The sequence below is a fragment of the Cynocephalus volans genome, chromosome 3 (assembly GCF_027409185.1).
Source record: "Cynocephalus volans isolate mCynVol1 chromosome 3, mCynVol1.pri, whole genome shotgun sequence".
Lineage (NCBI taxonomy): Eukaryota > Metazoa > Chordata > Mammalia > Dermoptera > Cynocephalidae > Cynocephalus > Cynocephalus volans.
Genome location: NC_084462.1, coordinates 8,867,089 through 8,891,722, shown reverse-complemented (window position 1 = coordinate 8,891,722; position 24,634 = coordinate 8,867,089).

Below are 24,634 nucleotides of genomic sequence, written 5' to 3'. Positions count from 1 at the left end.
TATCGCCTTTTTCATTTCTAATTTTTGTTATTTGGGTCTTCTCTCTTCTTTTTTTAGTTAGCTGTGGTAATGGTTTGTCAATTTTATTTATCTTTTCAAAAAGCCAACTTTTTGATTCATTGATCTTTTGTATCATTTTTTGGTTTTCAATTTCATTAAGGTCTGCTCTGATCTTAATGATTTCTTTCTATCTGCTAACATTGGGTTTCTATTGTTCTTGTTTTTCTAGTTCTTTAAGATGAAATATTAGCTTGTTCACTTGCCATCTTTCCATTCTTCTGAAGCAAGCATTTAATGCAATAAATTTCCCCCTTAGCACTGCTTTTCCAGTATCCCACAGGTTTTGGTTTCATTGTTTTCATTAGTTTCAATAAATTTTTTGATTTCCTGTTTGATTTCTTCTTTGACCCATATGTTATTAAGTAGAATGCTATTTAATTTCCCTGTGTTTGTATAGTTTCCAGAATTTTATTTCTTATTGATTTCTAATTTTAATCCATTGTGGTCTGAGAAAATACATGGGATAATTCCAATTTTTTGAATTTGTTGAGACTTGATTTATGACTTAATATGTGATCTATCCTAGAGAATGATCCATGTGATGATGAGAAGAATGAACATTCTGAGGTTGTTGGATGGAATGTTCTGTAGATATGTGCCAAGTCCAATTGGTCTAGAGTCTTGTTTAGATCTTGTGTTTCTCTGCCGATTCTTTGCCTAGATGATCTGTCCAATATTGACAGTGGGGTGCTCAGGTCCCCTGCTATTATGGTATTAGTGTCTATTTCATTTTTTAGGTCTAATAGAGTTTATTTTATAAATCTGGCTGCTCCAACACTGGGTGCATATACATGTATGATTGTTATGTCTCCTTGATGGATGAATCTTTTTATCATTATGTAGTGGCCCTCATTATCTCTTTCTATGGTTTCTAGTTTAAAGTCTATTTTGTCAGATATAAGAATAGCTACTCCAGTTCATTTTTCATTTCTCTTTGCATGGCAAATCTTTTTCCATCCTTTCACTCTTAGGCTATGTGAGTCTTTATAGATGAGGTGGGTCTCTTGAAGGCAGCATAAAGTTGGGTCCTCCTTCTGAATCCAGACAGTCAGTCTGTGTCTTTTGAGTGGGTCATTTAATCCTTTTACATTGAGTTGTTATTGAAAAGTGTTGATTTACTCCTAGCATTTTACTGATTTTTGTTTGGATGCCTTAAGCATCATTTATTCCTTTCTTTCAAATTTTCTGTTTGTCTTCTGTGTTTGTTGGTTTCTTGTGTTGTAGATAAACTTTTTTTCCCCCTCTTCATTTTTGCCATTTTTATTATACTAGTGGGTTTTGATTTTTCTTGGGTTTTTATGGCAGTGGTAGTTATTTTTCAGGTACCAAACCCAGTACTCCCTTGAGAATTTTTTGTAAGGGTGGTCGTGTGGTAGTGAACTCCCACAGTTTTTTTTTGTCTGAGAAATATACTATTTGCCCTTCCTTTTGGAAGGATAGCCTGTGGGGCAAAGTATTCTTGGCTGGCAGTCTCTGTCTTTTAATATTTTGAATATATCATCCCACTCCTTTCTGGCTTTTAGGGTTTGTGATGAAAAGTCTGATGTTAGTGTGATTGGTGCTCCCTTATATGTGACTTGTCACTTCTCTCTTGCAGCTTTTTAGATTCGCTCTTTGTCTTTGAGTTTTGCTTATTTGACTGTAACATATCTTGGAGAAGACCTTTTTGGGTTGAATATGTTTGGGGATCTTTGAGCTTCCTGAATCTGAAGATATGTGTCTTTTCCTATATCTGGGAAGTTTTCTGCCACTATTTTGTTGAATATGTTTTCAATGCAATCTCCTTTTTCCTCCCCTTCTGGAATACTCATGACTCAGATATTTGAGTGCTTAAGGTTATCTGATATCTCTCTTAGATTTTCAATGTTTTTGATTCTTTTTTCTGTTGTTTTGTCTGTGTGTGTTATTCAAACAGCCCATCTTAAAGGTCAGAAGTTCTCTCTTCTGCTTCTGCAAGCCTGCTGGTTAAATTCCCTGTTCTGTTTTTTACTTCATTAAATGAATTCTTCAGCTCGGTAAGCTCTGCTACATTCTTTTTCAGGGCATTGATTTCCTTGTACATTTCTTCTTTCAGGTCCTGTATACTTTTCCTCATTTCATCATGTTGCCTAGCTACGTTTTCTTGTATCTCATTTAATTTCATTAGAATTATTAGTTGAAATTCCTTGTCAGACATTTCAAGGGCTTCTTATTCTATAGGATCTAGACTTCGAGAGTTATTACCCTTTGGTGGTATACTTTCTTAATTTTTCATATTTATGGTATCTTTCCTTTGATGTTTAGTCATTGTGGCAAGGGATTTCATGGTCCACTGGGTTGACACTATTGTCTGGCCAGGATCCTGCCAGGGCTGCCAATTTGGCATGGCTGTCTCAGTGTCTGCTCGGTCATGATCTGGCACCTCAAGCATGTGGTTGCTGTGGGTCTCTGGCCTCTCCGCGGGAGGCTCCTCTCTGGTCGGTGTGCACTTGGCCAGGCTGTGGATGGGGTCCTGTAGCAGCAAGGCTTATCTGCTCAGTCGTGCACTGGTGCCACCGGGTGTGTGGTTGCCATGGGACTCAGGGCTCTCCAGGGGGCTGCCTCTCTGGTTGGCGTGCACTCGGCTGGGCTGGGGCTGAGGCCTGGTGGTGGTGAGGCCTACCTGCTTGGTTGCACACTTATTGAATATGTTTCCAGTGACAATTCTTTTTTCTTCCCCTTCTGGAATACCCATGATTTGGATATTTGAGTGCTTAAGGTTGTCTGTTATCTTTCTTAGATTTTCTTCAACTTTTCAAATTCTTTTTTCTTTTTTGGGTCTGCCCATGTTAATTTGAACAGCCTGTCTTCAAGGTCAGAAATTCTCTCTTCTGCTTGTTCTAGCCTGCTGGTTCAACTCTCTGTTGTTTTTATTTTTTTTTATTTCATTGAATAAAGCCTTCAGCTTCACAAGCTCTGCTACATTCTTTTTCAGGGCATTGATTTCTTTGAACATTTCTTCTTTCAGATCCTGTATATTTTTTCTCATTACATTATGTTGTCTGAGTTTTCTTGTATCTACTTAGTTTCCTTAGATTTGTTGCTCTAAATTCCTTATCAGTCATTTCAAGGACTTCCTGTTCTATAGGATATAGAGCATGAGAGTTATTATTTTCCTTTGGGGGTGCTGTACTTCCTTGATTTTTCATATTTCCAATTTCTTTCCTTTGGTGTTTAGTCATTGTGACAGGGGGTATCATGATCCACTCATTCCACCCTGATGGCTAGCCTGGATCCTGAAGGGACTGTCAATTCTGGGCAGCAGGAACTAGCCTGGGTTTGTGGTCCCATGGCGCCTGCTTGCTCTGGCATGGCTGACTCAGGGCGTGTAAGCCTGGTGGATCTCAGGCATCTCTGGGCAGCAGGGACTGGCCTGGGCTGGGGGTTCCACAGCATCTGCCTGTTCTGACATGACTGACTTGGGGCATGTGGGCCTGCTGGCTCTCTAGCCTCTCTGGGCAGTGGGAACTGGCCTGTGCTGGGAGTCCTGTGGTGCCTGCCTTTTCTGGCACGGCTGACTTGGGACATGTGTGTACAGTCACTCCCAAGAGTTTGTTTGAATATGTTTTCTATTTTTCTTTTTTTGTGGTAATAACCCTTAACATAAAATCTAACCACTTATATTTCTGAGTGTAAACTACAGTATTGTTAACTACAGGCACTATGTTGAATGGCACATAGGGTAGAGATTGGGTAAGGTGTATAAAGAATAATTACGATTTGTAATAATAAACATGGTAATAATATTGATTTGATTAATACATGCTGTACACAGGTGTGGTAGTCAATGTTGTACCCCCCAAATTATGTATAATCAATCATGCTTCAATTTAAAAAAGTCAAGAGCCAAGAAAGGTATTTAAAGGTATTCTTTTTATATTGTGAATCTATACCCTTATAAGATATATGATTTGCAAATATTTTCTCCAATTATGTACGCTGCCTTCAAAAAATTTTATTTTATTGATTGAGCATATTTATGGTGTAGAAAGCTGATCTTAACCACCTGTTCCTAGGATATGATGGTAAGATTGATAGGATCAGGGTGCTCATTACCAATGTACGTTGTCTTTTAATTCTCTTGATAATGTCCTTTCAGGCACATACAATTTTATAATTTGATCACTTAATTTATCTATTTCTTGTTTTGTTGTTTGTACTTTTGGTGTTAGATCTCAGAGTCTATTGTCATGTTTAATGTCAGAATATTTATCCTTTTTTTCTGAAAGCATTATAATCTGAGTTCTCATGTTAATCTATTTTTTTGCTCATTTTTATATAATGGTGTATTAAAAGTTTAAAGTTCATTCTTTTGCATGTGGATAACCAGTTTTTACACCCTTATTTGTTAAAGAGACAAAAAATTTCTCCACTGAATGGTTTTTGCACCCTTGACAAAAATCAGCTGATCATAGTATGAGTTTATTTCTTGTTTTTCAATAGTACTTGATGAGCTAGGGCTAGACCACTCGAACTCATTGTCTAGACTGGGTCACAAACCCTTCACATGCAGGTCCATGAGCTAGGTAATAGGAAAAGGTTTTTGGAGCTGTGAGTGAAGAAATAATAGGCTTTATTCAGAGCTAGGAGCAGCCAACCTAATGGCTTCCCAGAACATCTTTAGAAGCTTTGTGCATCCATGCTCTTAGTCCTTTATACTCAAGTCCATAATCCAAAACACCTGGGTGTACACGTGCAATCACATTAGACACCCAAGCGCTTGCACACACCCACCTCAGATGCTCGGCAGGACTCTGAACATCTGAGGGGCACTGACCATTTTTCTTATATTTTCCCAACAGTACTCCATGCCAAATATGTATCTATTCTCATGCCAATACCAGCCTGTTTTAATTAATGTGGCTTTGTAGAAGGTTTTGAAATGAGAAAGTATGAGGTCTCCAAGTTTGTCCTTCCTTTTAAAGATTTTTTTGGGGGTTATGTTTCTATTTCATATGAATTTGAAGACTGGATTTTCATTTCTGCAAATAAAGTCAATTGGGATTTTTAGAGGGATTGCATTGATACTGTAGATTGCCTGGCAGACTATTTCCATCTTTAAAATATTAAGTCTGTGAACCTATGATCCTGGGATATCTTTTTTTATTGATTTAGGTCTTTAAAAATTTCTGTCAGCAGTATTTTAAAATTTTCAATGTATGAATTGTTAGATTTGATGAGATGGAGAAGAGAGACAAAGACCCAAGGGAGGCACCGTTTCAGCCAAAAGCTTTATTCCACTAATGTGGAGTGGAGACCGATCCAGATCAGTTCCTCTGAACTAAGGCCAGCAGGGGTTTATAAGACTTTTAGGGAAGGTTCAGAGTAATGGGCAATTTTGAAATCAGTGGTATGCAGATGTGACACAGCCTGATAACATGTCCTAAGTTAAGTCATAGGCTCACAATCAGCCACTATCTCAGTACAAAGCATTGCAGCCCAAAGCCTGCTAAACACAGCCCAAAGACATCCCTTTCATGGTAACAGTAATGTTTACTCCTTTCTAGGAGAGGAGTCTCAGTTCCCAGAGCAGAAAAGGGAAAGTGGAGGGGGGAGAAGCGGGAAAGTTGCCTAACCTGGCTGTGCTGATGTTAAGCTAGCTATGAGGCCTAATATTCCTCCCTTTTGTGTTTAGTAAAAAAAAGAAAAGGATGTGAGTTATTGTTATTAGGGACACCCCCAGATGGGATATATGGATGAAGGTCCATCTTCTATAAGGTCTTCATGCTGACAAAATGGGCGATGAGAGGCTAATGATCTGTGGGTTTTCCTGTCCAGGTCCCTTGAGGCTGGAGGAGATGATAATGGGCGTCTCTCATCATCAGAACTTCAGTTACCTGCTCATGAGTCATTGTGGAGGAACCGGGAGAATTGCTGTAGAAGTATAGCTCCTATGGATAGCAGAAGGAAGATTATTACAAAGGGAATTAGGATGGGGAGCAAAATGGGTAATAGCCATGAGTTCTTAGACCATCCAGTTTGTGGAATTTTTCAGTTTGTGGCCTTTTCCTGGTTAAAAAAGAACATGATAGAGATGTTTAGTCTTCCGTTTTCAGCCACTGGGTTATTTGAGTGGGTGAGAAGTCCCTGAAGTCTCCTTGTAGATGGCAGTCCCAAGGAAAAGACAGAAGTGTATCCTCAGAGACTAGGATTTTGGGTGTGTTTGTAAGGAGAAACAGAATTAGATCATAGAAATTCCCTGCGGCTGACATAAACATCAGCCAGGGACAGCTCACAGTCAGGCATATGTTGGCTTCAGGAGTCAGGCCTCTGTGGTTCTGGATTCTGACTCCTCTGTGGGTTCCTCAGGTATCTATGTCAGCCTGATAGAAGTGGGCATGAGAAGCCAAGAATGATATTTCTCAGGATGTACTGAGAGTTTTGAATTGAAGTCTGGTATCTTCTTTAACCTGTAAAAATTAACCCAAGCACTTATGCCTGATAATTTTACCATGGTTGAGGTGGTTACAAGTACTTAATGTGGGCCTGTCCACCTAGGTTGAAGAAGTTTTGGATTTAAGTCTTTTACAAGAGAGAATCCAGTCCTCTGGCTCAATGTTAAGAGGTGGAAAGGGATTGGAATAGGGTTTTGGTAGGTGGGTGTTAACATATTTGTGTAGAAGCGGGTGTGGTTTAGGGCAAATAAATAGTCTCCCAGGGGTAAGGATTATAGGGGAAGTTATCCAGCAGAAAAGGTCTTATACACATGAGCTCAGAGGGACTAAGGGTTGGGTCTGTGTCAGTTACTCTGCTACCAGAAGGGGGTGACATATTTTGGGAAGATGGGTTTCTTTTAATAGACCGGCCTGGAGTAGTTGTTGAATAATTGGCTTAAGTCTCTGGAGTCCCTCTTTACTGACTGGATATTGGGCTTGGTGAGGGAATGTGGAAAGGTTTTAATTTATATTTGTAGTGTGTGTGTGTGGGGGGAGGATTATTTAGTGATAGAAGAAGTAGTGCTATTCCAGACCTTCGGGTTGACTATATTGAGGGTAGGGAGTTACGGAGGAAAAGCAAGTGTGGGTGGTATAAGAGTAGAAGAGGTTCAGGTGGGATTGAAGTAAAGTATATGCCTGCAACTTGGTGAGCATGTCCCTTTACAAAATAGGAGTAGGACAATGCAGAATGGCCATAAACTAGTGCATGAGAGGTACTTCAGAAAGAATGCCAGGTAGAGGAGAGGTGACCTTTGGTTTGAATGGAATTTCTCCCATGCCTGCAACAGAGATGGAGTAATCAAAACATTTGCCTGAATATTCTGGAAGCACTGAGTGTGTGTAGTCCCCATATTTAGTAAGAAAGAAGTGAGTTTACCTGCTACCATTACTGCTACCTGGGGTTCAGAGGCAGTGATAGGCATGGCAGCCATCAGTCAAAAGTGTTTTTGGAGGGACTGGAGAGGGTCCAGAGACCCTTTTACTAAGATCAACTCTCCAGTGCCCCTTCTCACCACACAGGGGACAGGGCTCTGGTGGGGGCCTTGGGTTTGGGCAGACACTTGCCTAATGTCCTGCTTTACTGAACTTGAAGTAATTACCTGGGGGAGCAATGGGAGGCTTACCCTGAGACTTGCCTTGAAGTGTTCACAGTTTCTGATTTTCCCAGATAGCAGTAGCCAGTAACTGGTATTTGACTTGGTCATGGTTTAGTTTTGGGGTTTTAGATTCCTCCTCTCTGTTTTGGGGTTATCATTGGTATATTATATTACATCCTTGGTGAAGTGAGACATAAAAAGAGCAGGGTTTTCATTAGGTTCCTGAGTAACTTCCTTGATTTTGTTATAAGTGACTGCTTTTAAAGAAGCCTTTTCCATCCCTTCTCTGAGACATGTGAACATGGAACCTCTTTTGGAGATTTTAGTTAGCAGTTTCAATTGGGGTCAGTATGTAGAACTGCCTCAGGACTCAGAGGATACTGAGTCAGAGTCCTGAGCATGCGTGGTGTCAGCCTGGGCTTGGGCTGCAGTCCAGACTTGCTCCTACTCCTCCGGGTTTAAAGTGGAAGAGAGGATAACATAAATGTCATGCCAAGTGAGAATTTTCTTTCTTATATAGAGAGAAGGATCTGTAGTATATGATCCTAATCACTTCTCTGTTTTAGCAGTGTCAAAGGAAAAGGGAGCACGGACCCTCATAATGCCCTCAGTTCCTGCCACCTCCCGAAGGGGAAGAATAGGGGAATGGAGGTAGGGGTTGTTTGCACATTTTGGGGGTTTAGGTAAAAGGGAAAGTGATGGGCCACAAGAGCAGGTTAAAGGAGAAGGTATTGGGGAAGGCGGGGAAGTCACAATGGTGGGGACAGGCAATGGCAGGGTAAAGTTTGGTCATATCAGAAAACATAACATTCCAATCAAATCCTTGTTAAATAACCAGTGTTTGCAATTGTGTCCTGTTGCAAGAACAGATCCTTATTGAACTCATGTAAATAGCTATATTGCCATAAAATAACAGTACTCATAAATAGTTTTAAAATCCTGGAGGGATCAAGTAGAGAGAAAAGCAAATGTTTTAGTTGTTGAAAAGAACTATCAATGTTTTAAAATAAAGAAATGGTAAAAACCCATTATTTTTTTCAGTTAATTCAGTTTTATGTAACTAACTTTTGTTCTTTTGGCCTTGGTTAGTAATTTTATAAACCCATTAGTTTTTCATTAGAATAAGCTGTATCTGTTAGTTTAGGACACACTTGAAAATTATAATTGAGCCAAGATTATGACTGACAGCATTTATATAAGGCATAGATTTCTAAGAACCTTACACAATTTTGGAACCTGTATTCATAACAGTATAACCAAAGAAGGTCAAATATTATTTCTTGCTTCCCATATAGTCTAATTTATCAAATAAGCCAATTGGTATTGATACATCTCTTATATATATCCTTTGAGAAGCCCCAGGGCCCTTGGAACCTTTCAAAGTTAGTTTAAGTCAAAACTTTGAGTTTTTAGAGTTTGGTTTGGGAAATTTTGTCAAATAACAAAGGCTTAAAACACTTAGTTAAATAAGATCACAAGTCACTATAAAAATAAAACCAAAGTGACAAAGGATTTCAAAGGCACAGAGCACAATGAATTGTCTTGATAAATCATGGAATAAGTTTCCTAAGCGTAAATTTACCCATACAAACCATTATCACAACTTACTCAGACTTCCTGTTTTTGTTCTATACTTCCTACTTCTTCAATAACCAGTCATTTTACTATAGGACAAAAGTTCATTATACAAGATGCTTTCTCACACAAAAGTACTCTTTTTTCTTTTTAATCTTCTTAACCACAACCACATCCCCATGTCCATGGCTTTCTTTACATCTCCTTTCTTCTCCTACATAAGTGATTTCTCTATCAATGTTAAATTGGCTTCATTTACCTAAAACTTATATAAAGAATGATCTTTTTGTTTTTGGCTGGGTTTACAACTTAAAAGCCTCTAGAAAAGACAAATATAATCTTGTTTGATTAGAAAACCCCAGCAAAGATGTGTGCCAATAATTAAAAAATTATTCTTATAACCTCAGGATCTATTAAATGGGGGTCCTCTTTGTCATAGCATATTATACAAAGCCCAGTTTCAGTCTCAGCTGTTTTTACCAAATAGATATTGTGAGAAATACCCTCACCCATCCAATGCCAAAGACGGACACAGAGACATGATATACAGAGAGGTGAGACTTTAATAATGGCCTTGCAAGTCTGGGTGCCTGTGAATGGGACAGGCACATGGAAAAGGGCTGTAGCAAGCAATTTATTCCCTAGTACACAAGTTCCTACCCCTGCTTCCTCATTGGCTGAGTACTACAGAGTACACAATACTCCCAAACAAAGGCTAAAATTTATTACCCCCTTGCAAGGAATTTATTTGTCTGGAGGCTCAGGACAAGCCTGTGAAAAAGGCCCTCTTAAGCCCTGTGAAAGGAGAAACACTGGGGAATGAAGAAAACAATGGGGGCTAGTAGCTAATTACCATCTTAAGGAGAGCTCTCTCTGTTCAGAGACCCTTTGGGAATGGGCTGGACCAGTCAGACAACTTTGGGGCTGGGCCCAAATCAGTTAAAACACCCTCAGATAAGTAATTTCTGAAAATGAATCACTTAGATTATTTTCTTACATCCATGAGTTATGGAAAATATCTCTTATTTATTGTTTACTTTTTATAGTTTACATGGAAATTTTAAGAAGGAAACTAAATTCTATTTATTGTACCAGTGTACTGTCAATATTATGGTTAATATTAATAAAAACTTTGACCAATCAAGATTAAACTTAGTAAGTAAGCAATTTTGAATTGATTTATATTAATATTTGTAGATAAAAGCTGTTTCTAATTTTCAAAAAGACATATTTTTAATTTTAACAGATCCAAATATATTTAGTTTTCCTTGCATAAAAACAAAATATCAAAGTATATAAAAATAAACTCATATAATAACTAACATTTCAGTATTTTATCAACATAATATGACATTAAGATTTTAAACTACTGAGAAGAAAATTTTAAATTATGATGATCTCATTTATAATCATTTAACCTATTCACATTTATTTAATTTACTCATATCAAGCTACACCCTTATCAGCTAATGTGAACTTGAATCTTTGAGGTACTGGACATAGGTCCCCTTTTGCTAGCCATCCTGTGTCCCAAGTACTCACATGGCATTCAGGGCCATATGGAATCCAGAGAGGCCATGTGGAGCTCAAGTCATAGGGTAGCGTTCAGAAAGATGTTGTCTAAAAGATATTGTCTATCTCAGCATGGCTAGGAGGAAGAGCTGAGATAAGGAGGAGACATATTGGGTTTTGTCCTGCAGCTGGTGCCCCATGTGCCACAGACACATTATGTCCTTTGACCTCACCATGGCCCTCTGTTCAGTGCCCAGAATTCAGAAGCTTAAAACCAAAGACAAGAAAACAAGATATGTGCAGGGCTTTGGGAGAAGCCTGGCAGCCAGTGAGTCTCTTACAGCTTTTAGTCCTTAAACAAATTAAGTAAGTATCAAACATACCACAAAATGTGTTGACCAAAAGACAAATCTAGGCAAAAGGTTTAAATCAAATTCTGAAAATCATCTGTTTTATCAACAATGTAAAAAATTAAAGTCAAGTGAACTTGAAAACTATATTTATCTACTCAATGAGTGTACATTATTTATAAGCCAATTTGGTACCATGCAGACAATACAAACACATGTATAGACATGAACACGTAGACACAGCATACAGCTTATGTACATATATATGCAGGCATAAATAGAAACAGTAAGGGTTTTATAGGTTTTGTATAAAATGTTAATGAGGTGACAGATAAAATAGAAAACTCACTAGTTTAAAAGGACAGTTGACTTTAAATTGTGTTTCTAAAAAATGTCAAAGCTTATGTAAGGCTTCACCCTGTTTTAGAGAAAGCAAGGTAATAAATTACATTACAAAGCACAAAGAATGCAAGTCTTGTCAAGGAATTTGGCATTTGTCAGGGGAAACACAGAGAAAGCTTTTAAAAAAATGGATGCCAAGATCAAATAAAATCATAGAACACCACAATAGGATTTTGAGGAAATACATAGATGAGCCTAGAAGAAAATTTAGAAGTCTGTTCAAGGTAACCAGCTGGATGTCAGGAAACTGTATTTGAGACCTAGTTAAACAGGTAACTTTTAGTCTAGTTTTTATTTTTCAAATGGGTAACTGTGCTAAGGACTGAGCCAATGAACAAATAGAGCCAAAGCCATTTGACTTTTGGGATTTCAAGGAAAAGACAGTAGACCTAAAACGAGGTCTGATTGGTGCACCATGGCTGCATTTCTAATGAGGCTTCAGAGTCTTTGGCAAAGAAGAGAAGCACATGGAGTTAAGAAAAAGAAAATATTCTCAAACAAAACCAAGGTTGCAAAGAAACTGTCTCAGGACATAGAGCTAGGTCATAGGTGAAAACAAAAGAAAAATAAAGACTTGTTAATAGACTGAGTAGGGAAAATCATTCTTCCAGGGTATTCTGCAGGATCCTTTTTGGAATGGGGGTTTTATGACCTACAATCAGACAATGTAGGCCAGAGAATTTCTCTATGGCCTGCTCAAAGACAGAAAGGTGGAGGCAAGATTAGAGTGTATCTATGACTCACGTTGGGGAAGAAGGATTCTAGTTTACATGCCTTGCCTCAGGGGAGATTGGGGCCAAGAGACAGGAGGGCAGGAGAAGGTCAGAGCAAAAATAATTTGGTTTTGAGGCTTTCATTTTAGGGTATAACTTTCTGGGCCTTAACACAGCTTTGCAAAGAAATACCAACTTCTTTCACTTTAGTTCATCCAATTTAAAGTTGGACGTAGGAGGGGGATGGGGAATAGGAGTGAGTCCAAGGTAGGATTGAAGTCAAAGGCAGAAGGAGAGGAATTTTCAGAAGGAGATAATTTGGGGGGGCTTGTCATAGAGAAGAAGAATTTGGTAAGAGTTGCAAGAAAGACAGAGGGAGAGTTGAGAATGATGGTAAACAAAGGCTTGGGCATAGGGGATTTTTGACCACTTTCCATTGAGTTTGAGTAAGTTTTCTAAGTCTCAGAGAATTTGGAAATTAAGAGTGCCATCTTCTGGCCATTGGCTCTCACTATCCAATTTGTATTGTGGCCAGGGACAATTGCAGAAGAAAATGTCATTTTGGGTGGATATCAGGTGAGAGTAGTATGACAGGCCTGATTGCCCATGAGGTGAAATATAAATTTGGGAGAGTGAGGGAAATTCAGTTCTCTGAGATCCTTCAGTGAAGACCAGGCATCCCTGGAAATCATTGAGGATCTGAGAGTGAGGGGCAAACCAACAACACTAGGCATCCCTAAGTGTGGAGGTGCCTAGCCACCAGTGTGGCTGAGAGGAGAGCCACTGCCCTGGCACCAGGGTTTTGAGACAGTCCTGGACTGTCAGTAAATGGGGTCCCATAGTGGGAGGGAAACTAGAATTCACTCACCTAAGCAGAGATCAATAGCCGGTGCTGGATGCAGAGATCAGCAATAGAATGTGGTGGTAAAAAGTGGCTGGTTCTAGTCTCAGGACAAGACAGATGAGGTGAAGCAGAAGAGAAAAAGAGATCTCCACCCTTTCGGGCACTGTCTACTAGGGTGAACAATCTTGGGCCCTTTAGACTGTACTGAGGTGTTGTCTCAGCCAACAGCCTTCAGTTGTCATCAGTAATGCCACCTTTTCATGGGAGATCTCAGAGAGAGGAGAGACAAAGAGTTTGAATGCAGGTTGGGGGGGACAAAGGACTGCTCAGGATCTGGGACTAAGCTTGGGGTGAGTTGCCACTGCCCATCACTTCCCAGGTTGCAAGAGAAAGTCCTTTGCCAGAGTCCCAGACCCCATTCTGGGGGTAGGGAACAGAGAGAGAGAGAGAGAGAATGCCTCACTGTGTTCATGGCCAGGGTGGCCAAACTACCTGGCCCCAACATTGGATGCCAATAAATGTTAGGGTTGGTGGGATGAGAAGAAAGGGACCCAAGCAAGGCACAATTTCAGCCAAAAAGCTTTATTCCACTAACATGGAGGGGAGACTGAGTCAGATCAGTTCCCCTGAAATAAGGAAAGCAGGAATTTATAAGACTTTTTGGGGGGAGGGGTTGTTCATTGTAATGAGAAATTTTGAAATCATTGGTATGCAAGGTGACACAGTTCTTGTGGTCTGATAACATCTAGTAGGTTAAGTCATATGTTCCTAATTAACCACTATCTCAGTACAAAGTATTCCAGTCCGAAGTCTGCTAGACACAACCCACAAGACATTCCCTTGATGATAGCAGTAATGTTTACCCCTTCCAAGGAGAGGGATCTAAATTCCCAGAACAGAAAAGGGAAAGGGGAGGGGGAGAAGGGTGAAAGTTGCTTAATCTGGCTGTGCTGATATTAAACCAGCCATGAGGTCTAGTGTAAGTATTGTGCCTCCTAGTTAAATTTATTCCTATGAGTGCTTTTCTTTTGGATGCTATTACATATTGAATTGTATTTCAGAATAAGATATGTTGGTCTCCTTAGCCCCAGTGAGTGTGAATGTTACTTATTTGGAAACAGAATCCTTTCAGAGGTAATCATGTTAAAATAAAATTATACTGAATTAGAGAGGGCCCTGATACAATATTTCTGGTGTCCTTGTCAGAGGAAGAGAAGAGAAACACAGAGACAAATGCCAAGCAAAGACAGGGTGCTGGGGAAGGTCACATCCCCCATATTTAGACTGGCCAAATCTGTCATAGCCAACATCAGAATGACTTTGGAGAGTCAAGCTCTTTCTAGAGGCCACATCAAGGCCCTGCTGGGTCAGGAGGGAGGGCTTCCTAGGTACACCTGAAGGGAAAGATGAGCAGGGAATGGTTCTGCCTAAACACTTCCCTTCTGTATTTACCCTGTTGTTCTCAATCTCTCTTGCAGTCTGGACTCTGGCCCCAGGAGACCCAAACTGCTCTCACTCCACCCTTTCATGTGTGGCTTCTCTGGGAACAGGGCTTATAACAACATTTCTGGGCCTCAAAAATAAATAGGTGTGGTCTCCATAGCTCCATGTTCTCTGCTCTGGGTGGTCCAGATGGCTCTGCTGTTTCCTCTGTCACTATGTGACCTGAAAGTACTGGGAGATGCACAGGAGAATGGGGACTCACTGTAAGGTGGGAATGATGCACAAATAGACTGCCTGAGTAGGAGCCAAGGTGAGCTGAGCCCCACGCACCACCAGGGGCAGAAACTCAAGTCCTGGAAATACCTGCCCACCAGTTGAGCAGGAGCTGAGGTGAACAGAGTTCCATATGTCTTTGGGGCCCAGACTAAAGCTTCAGATAGCCCTGCTCATGACCCAAGCAACAGCCAAGGGGGTCTGCCACAGCTACCACCATGCCCACTGCCACTGCAAGGATGGTTCACCATGAGAGTAGCAGCCAGGGCCACTCTACAGGCAGCTTGTTGGGCCTTAAAAACTAATGCCACCTTAAGTGACATTACAAGTGGCGCCATTATGGGCCTACAAGGGCGTATTAACGTGGCAGCCTAAGACAGTGCTGGGAGGAAGTAGGGTGGGAGTGTCTGCGGGAAACTTCCCTTAGCCCTTATTGGCCAAATACGTGCTTCCTCACTCATGAACACTGCGTGATTGCAATAGCTAGGCATTGAGACAGGATGCATGGTCTTGACTGTCAAGCTGATAGAATTATGTAAAAGCCTCCCCTCCCCATCTGCCTATAAAAGCTAGTGCTTGTGTGATAATAAACGGAACTGCTCGACAGAACCCCCACCATGTCTGAGTGTCCTTTAACCGGGCTGGTTGGGGCTGGCGGTGTGCTCACCTCTCTTCATGGCTCTCTTCCCCTGTCTCCTTCCAAAGTGGACAGGAGGGAAAGAGGAATCCGGGCCTTTTGCTTGCCCACCAAAAGGAACGAGGCTAGGGCTGTTTGGGTTGGCTGGTGGTGGACCTGACAGCAGCCCACTGTGGGAAATGCCCTCACCCATCCAGTGCCAAAGGCTGGACACGGAGACACAAGGTACAGTGAAGCAAGACTTAATTACAGCCTTAAAAGTTTCAAGTGTCTGAAGGGCAGGCTCTTAGAAAAGAGCTGTAACAAGCAATTTATTTCCTAGTACGCAAGTCCCTCCCCACACCTCCTCATTGGCTGTGAGTTCTACAAAGTGCACAATCTTCCTGGAAGGCACCAAAACTTATTACCCACTTGCAAGGAATTCCTTTGTCTGGGGGCTCAGGACAAGCCTATGAAAAAGGCCCACCTAAGCCCTATGAAGGGAGAAACACCAGGGAATAAAGAAAACAATGGGTGCTAGTAACTAATTACTGTCTCAAAGAGAGACTTATCGGTTCAGAGATCCTTCAGGAAAATGAAGAAAAGAAAGAGGGTAGGAACTAAATACCATCTCAGTAAAACACCCTCCGAAAAGTCATTTCTGAAAATAAATCATTTAGATTATTTTCTTACACCCACCATACACACAACCACATTGATACAAGAAGAGTCACCTGCAGAGACTGTAAATAGAGGAAGAAATCTTTACCCCCATAGCCAACTGCAGAGTAACAGAAGAAACAAGTGCTCTACTGGATGACCAAACATCAATGAAAAAAAACCAGAACTACAAAAATAAGTAAGTAAGTAAGTAAGTAAGTAAGTAAGTAAGTAAGTAAGTAAGTAAGTAAGTAAGTAAGTAAGTAAATAAATAAAAAGAAAATATGACACCACTGTAGGAATGCAGTAACGGTCCAGTACTAGATCGCATAGAGCAGGAAACACTTGATATGTCTGAAAAGGAATTCCAATCAATGATCTTTTTTTCTAAAGGTTGTAATTGCTTTTATTGGAGGCAGACATCATAGGGCCCCAATCCATGGTTGGGTTAGTGTTCTGCCCTCACAGAGGCAGCTGGCAGCCTGTCACCTCTACATGCCACCTGCCCAGTTTAGTGAAACATTCAAAAATCAGTCAGAGGGAGGAGGCAGGGATGAGAGCCACCAAGACCAGGGGATGATGGAACAGGAGAGTGAGTGGCACTAGGCTGGGGTGCCTGGTCAACACACACAGCCCAGCTGGTGTCCCTGGGCCAGAGAGGGGCTGAGGCTGAGCTGGGAGCTGAGGTTCCCTGGGACAAATGGCAGGTGACATCCAGTGGTGGGGTTTCCACAGGCTCAAAGGGCCCCTGGGCCCACAGAGAGGGCAGATCTGCAGGACCCTGGGCCATGACCAGCTGGGAACGTCTGTCTCCCATGCCAGGCCTGGGTCCTTGGGGCCTGCGGTAGTAGGTAGAACACAGAAGGCACTTACTAGGGAGCTGAGGCTGAAAGGAAGAAGCCAGAGGCCTGGGATCTCAGGAGTGTGAGTGTCAGGGATGGGAGGGAGCTATGAAGCAGAGCTCAGATGGCAGCTGCAGAAGCTGGAAGGGGGCTGTAGCCTGGCCCAGGCCACTGGCTCTGGAGACTAAACCCTCATCTTCCCATGGGGAAGGGGATTTTCTGGGCAGGCTGGAAGAGATGACTGACCCAAGACCCCCTCCTTCCCCAGCAAGACCCACTGAGCAAGCAGGCCAGTCCCAGAAATATGCTGGGAAGAGAATGCTGGCCCAGGAGAAGACTCAATTAGAGCACACAACAAAACAAGAAAAAATATCCAGGACATGAAGGAGGAAATTTACAAAAAGATTAATACCTTAAAAAAGAATGTAGCAGAACTCCTAGAACTGAAGGAATCACTCAATGAAATAATAAAACACTACACAAAGCCAGAGCAGCAGACTATAGCAAGCAGAAAAAAGAATTTCAGGTCTCAAAGATGGTTATTTTTGCATAATCCAGGGAGACAAATAAAAGGAAAAAAGAATTTTAAAAAATAAAGAAAATTTAAGAGAGCTAGCTAACAACCTTAAGTGCTCAAACATCCAAATCATGGGTATTCCAGAAGAGGAGGAGAAAGGAAAAGGCATTGAAAGCCTATTAAAGGAAATAAGAGCAAAAACCTTCCCAGGTATAGGGAGAGATGCAGGCCTTCAGATCCGAAAAGCCCAAAGATCCCCAAAACAGATTCAATCCAAAAACATCCTCTCTAAAACCTGCTATAGTCAAACTGGTAAAGCTCAAAGACAAAGAGAGAATTCTAAAAGCAGCAAGAGAAAAGCATCAAGTCACCTAAAAGGGAACCCCCATCAGACTAACAGTAGACTTCTCAACTGAAACCTAACAAGCCAGAAGAAAGTGATATGATATATTTAAAATAATTTGAGAAAAATTGCCAGTCAAGAATTCTTTACCCAGCAAGGCTATCTTTCAGAAATGAGGGGGAAATAATGTATTTCCCATACAAAGAAAAATTGTGGGAGCTCACCCCTCATGATCAGCCCCTGTCAGAAATTCTCAAGGGAGTCCTGCATCTGAAATCCAAAAAACGATAATAACTACCATAGATACACAAGAAAAAGCAAAACCTGCCATCAAAACAAAAATGTAAGTGAGAAAGAGAAAGAAACTAAATCATGACACCTCAAATTTCCAACTAACACTGAAGAAGAGAAGTAAAAGAGGAAGAAAGGAACAAAAGATATTTAAAACATATAAACAAAAAACAATAAAATGACAAGGGTAAAACAATGTCTTTCAATTACAACCCTAAATATAAATGGATTCATTCAAAAGACACAGACTGATGGATTCAATTAAAAGGTAGACCCAACTATATGCTGTCTTCAAGAGATTCACCACGCCTGTAAAGACACACACAGACTAAAAGTGAAGGGATGAAATAAGATATACCATGCAAATGAAAACAAAAAATGAGCAGGAGGTCTAAGGACTGGAGGGAAGCACACGCAGCTCAGCAGCCACCTAGGTGAGCTGAGATGAAACCCTTGTGTCACCAGGTCTAGTCTAAGGCCCCAGGGGGAATGGAAGTTCACACAGCCAAGCAACCACTGAGGTAAGCAGAGACCCTTGTGGCACTAGGGCCCAGTCTAAGGCCCCAGGAGGAAGTGCACACAGCCCAGCAGCCAAGACCAGACCCTTGTGGCACTGGGGCCCAGTCTAAGGCTGAAAGGGAAGAACACACAGCCCAGCAGCTGCAGAGGTGAGCCAAGACCCACATGGCACCAGGGCTCAATCTAAGAACCTCAGGGGGAAAGTCAGCACACAGCCCACCCAGCAGGCACCATGGTGAGCTGAGACCTGCACAGCACCAGGGGCTCAGTCTACAGCCACAGAAAGCTAGAACAGGAGCCAAAGTGGTGTAATATACATACTGCCACACCTTCTGTCACTTCAAGGACAGTTCACCACCGCAGTAACAGACAGGGCCACTCTACAGGCAACCTGCCACACACTTGACTACATAGACATAGGAAGAGGAACCAGTAGAGCCTGCAAATAGAGGAGGAAGTCTTTATCTTATAGCCAACCCCAGAGTAACAGAAGAAGTAAGTCCTCTATCAGATGACCAAACATCAATAAAAAAATACTAAAACTACAAAACAAACAAGAAGATATGAGACCACCAAAGGAGTACAGTAATGCTCAAATTCCAGACCAAATAGAGCAAGGAATCCTTGAAATGTCTGAAAAAGAATTCTGAGCAATGATCTTAAGAAAGTTTGAAGAAATAAAAGAAGACTCTAGAGAACACAAGGAAACAAGAAAAAATATCCAGAATATGAAGGAGGAAATTCACAAAGAGATCAATACCTTAAGAAAGAATGTAGCAAAACTCCTAGAAATGAAAGATTCACTTATTGAAATATAAAACACAACAGATAGCTTAAGCAGAAGGCTACGGCCAACAGAAAAAAGAATTTCAGATCTTGAAGATGGCCTTTTAGAAATAGCTGAGGCAGACAAAGAAAAAAAAAAAGGAAAAAAGCATTAAAAAATAATTAGGAAAATCAAGAGAGATAGCAGACAACTTCAGGCACTCCAACATCTGAATTTTAGGTATTCCAGAAGGGGAGGAAAAAGGAAAAAGTATTGAAAACCTGTTCAAGGAAATAATAACAGAAAACTTGCCATGGGTAGACAGAAATGCAGACATTCAGATCCAGGAAGCTCAAAGGTCCCCAAACAGATTCAACCCAAAAAGATCCTCCCTAAGACATATTATAGTCAAATTTGCAAAGCTCAAAGACAAAGAGAATTCTAAAAGCAGCAAGTGAAAATTGTCAAGTCACATAAAAGGGAACCCCTATCAGACTAACAGCAGACTTCTCAACCGAAACCCTAAAGGCCAGAAGAAAGTGGAATGACACATTCAAAACACTAAAAGAAAAAAACTGCCAGCCAAGGGTTCTTTATATAGCAGAGCTTTCCTTTAGAAATGAGGGAGTAATAGTGTATTTCCCAGACAAACAAAAATTGTGGGAGTTCACCACCACACAACCAGCCATGCAAGAAATTCTCAAGGAAGTCTTTTATCTGGAATCTAAGTAATGAATGTCACTACCATGGATACAAAAGAAAGAACAAAACCTATTGTTAAAACAAAAATGCCAGTGAGAAAGAGCAAGAAACTAAATCATGCCACCTCAAATATCCAACTAACATTGAAGAAGAGAAATAAAAGGGGAAGTAAGCATCAAAAGATATTTAAAACACCTAAAAAAAAGCATTTAAATGAAAGGAATTGAACAATATCTGTCAATAACCACCTTAAATGTGAGTGGATTAGATTCCCCACTCAAAAGGCAGATTGACTGATTGGATTGGGAAGCTAGACCCAAGTATATGCCATCTTCAAGAGACCCTTCTCACATATAGAGACACACACAGACTAAAAGTGAAGGGGTGGAAAAAGACATACCATGCAAATAGAAACAAAAATGAGCTATTCTTATATAAGGTAAAATAGATGTTAAGCCAAAAACATAAAAAGAGACAAAGAATTCCAGTATATAACGATAAAAGGATCTATCCAGCTAAAAGATATAATAATCATAAATATATATGCACCAAATACTAGAGCACCCAGATATATAAAGCAAATACTCTTAGACCTAAAGAAAGAAATAGGCCATAATACATTAATAGTGGGTGACCTGAACACCCCTCTCAGTATGGGACAGATCTGCCAGGCAACAAATCAACAGAGAGACACAGGATTTAAACTATATCTTAGACCAACTGGATCTGGCAGATATATACAGATATTTCACCCAACAACTAAAACATATGCTCTTTTCTCATCAGCTCAAGGAACATTCTCTAGGACAGACCACGTATTAGGTCACAAATGTAGCCTCAGAAAATTTTAAAAAATTTAAATCATTCCAAGTATCTTTTCAGGGCACAATGGACTAAAACTGGAAATGAATAATAAGCGAAACTAGGGAAACTATACAAATACATTGAAACTAAATAACAGGCTCCCGAGTGACCTATAGGTCCAAGATGAAATTAAACAAGAAATCAAAAAATTTCTAGAAACTAATGAAAATAAAGATACATCATACCAAAACCTGTGGGATACTGCAAAAGCAGTACTAAGAGGCAGATTTATTAGACTGGCTATAATAAAAAAGACAGAATAACAAATGCTGGCAAGAATGTGGGGAAAAGGGAATGCTCCTTCACCACTGGTGGGATTCTAAATTAGTACAACCACTACAGAAAATGATAAGGAGGTTTCTCAAACAACTACAGATAGATCTTCCATATGATCCAGCAATCTCACTTTTGGGTATATACCCTGAGGAATGGAAATCATCATGTTGAAGGAATACCTGCATTCCCATGCTCATTGCAGCTCTGTTTACAATAGTCAAGACATGGAATCAACCTAAATGTCCATTGACAGATGATTGGATAAGGAATCTGTGGTATATATACACTATGGAATACTACTCTGCCATAGAAAAGAATGAAATTCTCCCATTTGCAAGAACATGGATGAACCTGGAGAAACTTATGTTGAGTGAAATAAGCAAAGCACAGGTGGACAAATACCACATGTAGTCACTCATATGTGGTAGCTAAGTGAGAAAGAAGGAAGGAAAGAAAGACCACAGTAGTGCATTGGACTTGCAGAGGTAGAGAATATTCCTTGGCCTACCAAGTGGAGTTGGGGGAAAGGCGGAGGGAGAGAGAGGTTGGGGATAATTGGGTGGGGCACAAAGAGTACAAATGTAATTCATAGTAATGGGTATTCTGCCAGTATGAATTTGACCTTTACATCTTGGGAATGAGAATTGTCAATCAGCTTTGTAGCTCATGAATATTTATAACCAATAAACAAACGAAATAAGAAACAGGGATAAATGGAAAAAGAATAAGTATAAATAGAAAAATATTAAGTATTTTGGAGATGTGACACCTTGCACTGATGAAGTAAAACATGTAAACTAAAAGGCTGAACGAAAGCACAAGGTAAGCATTTTTATTAGTGTAAGCATTTTATTAGTTAGCATTTATAAGGACTGTGAAGATCAACCATTAAACCCTGAGCTGCACAAAAAGCCTTCCCTAGGGAAACAAAAGCAAAGCAGCAATTTAACTTAACCACACAGCTCAAGTACTGGTTCCCACAGGAAGTCCCCCCATGTTAGAAGTAAGCAAAGGACAAAAACTAGCTCAGGACCAGGCACACCACCAGCACCTTGGGGTCTGCCTGGGAACCGGAACCTTGGAGCCAGGGACTGGTCCCCGTTCCCACAAGCAGGCATTCTATGACAACACCTTGGGGCCTGCCCGGGGACCCAGGACATGGAGAAGGGGACCAGATACCCCTCCCACAACCAGGCATGCCACACCAGAACCTCAGGGTCCACCCAGGGACCCAGAACATGGAGAAGGGGACTGGACCACCTCCCACAACCAGACACACTGCCAGTGCCAAGGAGCATGCCAAAAACATCACCTCCATGTGGGTGGTCCACCACAGACACCACAATAACCATGGCTGTTGTGAAAGTGGCTAGACACCACAATCACCATACAGATGGTCCTTCAGCCACTGGAGTGCATTCATACAAGGAGAGTCACCAGCAGAGATAAAGAAAAGAAGAAGATGTGTCTCTCCACAAAGCCCATTTCAGAGTGACAGAAGAAGCATCTGCTCTATGATAATATTGGGGACCTGATCACACCTCTCAGCATTGGACAGATCATCTAGGCAACAAATTAACAGAGTAACCATTATTCTTTCAGAAGGAGAGAAGAAATCTAGGGTAATTAGTGGGGGAAGGGGGGAAAGAGAGGGGGTGGGGAGAGATTGGACAAGGGGTATAAAGAATAATTATGATTTGTAACAATACATAAGCTAGTAATATTTATTTGATCAGTATATCTCAATGTTCAACCCCCAAAATATGTATAATCAATTTTGATTCAATAAATAAAATAAATTAGAAAATAAAAAAATAAAAAGTAAAAATTTTTAAAAAATGAGGGAGAAATAGTATATTTTCCAGAAAAACAAAAACTATGTGAATTCACCACTTCATGACCAGCCCTGTAGGAAATCCTCAAGGGAGTTCTGTATGCAGAATCCATAAAATGACTACCGTGAATATGAAAGAAAGAAAGAAAGAAAGAAAGAAAGAAAGAAAGAAAGAAAGAAAGAGAGAGAGAGAGAGAGAGAGAAAGAAAGAAAGAAAGAAAGAAAGAAAGAAAGAAAAGAAAGAAAAGAAAGAAAGAAAGAAAACCACTGGTAGCACAAAAAATGCAAAGGAGAAAGAGAAAGAAACTACATATTACCACCTCAAAAAACCAACAAACATCAAAGACAAACAATAAAAGGGGAAGAAAGGAATAAAAGGTATTTAGAATATACAAACAAAAATCAACAAAATTCAAGGAGTAAGACAATACACTTCAATAACAACCCTAAATGTAATGGATTACATTCCCCATTCAAAAGCCACAGACTGATTGATTGGAATAAAAAGCTAGACCTAACTATATGCTGTCTCTGAGAGACTTACCTCACGTGTAAAGACACACACAGACTAAAATTGAAGGGATAGAAAAAGACATACCATTGAAATGGAAACCAAAACCAATCAGGAATAGCTATTCTTACATCAGATAAAATAGACTTTCAACCAAACACCATAGAAGGAGATAAAGAAGGCCACTATACAATGATAAAGGGGTCTATCCAGCAAGAAGACATAAAAATCATAAATATGTATGCACCCAACACCAGAGGACCCTGATATATAAAGAAAACACTATTAGACCTAAAGAAAGAAGTAGACCCCAATACACTAATAGTGGGGGACCTGAACACCCCTCTCTCAGCATTGAACAGATAATCTAGGCAACAAATCAACAGAGAAACACAAGATATAAATTATACCTTAGATCAGTTGGAACTGGCAGATATCTACAGAACATTTCATCCAACAACTATAGAATATACATTCTTCTCGTTAGCACATGGAACATTCTCCAGGGAAAACCACATGTTAGGTCACAAAGCAAGTCACAAATCAAGGCAGAGAAAGAAATAAAGGGCATCCAGATTAGGAAAGATGAAATTGAACTGCCCTTTTTTTTGCAGATGACATGATCTTGTAAATAGTAAAACCTAAAGATGCTACAAAACAACTCTTAGAGCTGATAAACAATTTCAGTAAAGTTGCAGGATACAAAATCAAGTTGCAAAAGTCAGTGGTGTTTTTACACTCCAATAATGAATTAGCAGAAAAAGAATTAAAGAATGTAAGCCCATTTACAGTACTAACAAAAATAAATAAATAAATAAATAAAATAACTAGAAATCAATTTAACCAAGTAGGTGAAAGAACTTTATAATGAGAAATATAAACCAGTTGAAAGATATTAAAGAGGACACAAAAAGATGGAAAGACTTCTATTCACTTGGATTGGAAAAATTAACATTGTGAAAATGTCCATACTACCCTAAGTGATTTACAGATTCAATGCAATCTCTATTGAAATACCAATGACTTTCTTCACAGAAAAAGAAAAATTATAACATGCATATGAAACAATGAAAGACTGCAAATAGCCAAAAGAATCATGAGGAAAAATCAACAAATAAATAAAGCCAAAGGCATAACACCACCTGGCTTCACATTATACTGTAAAACTG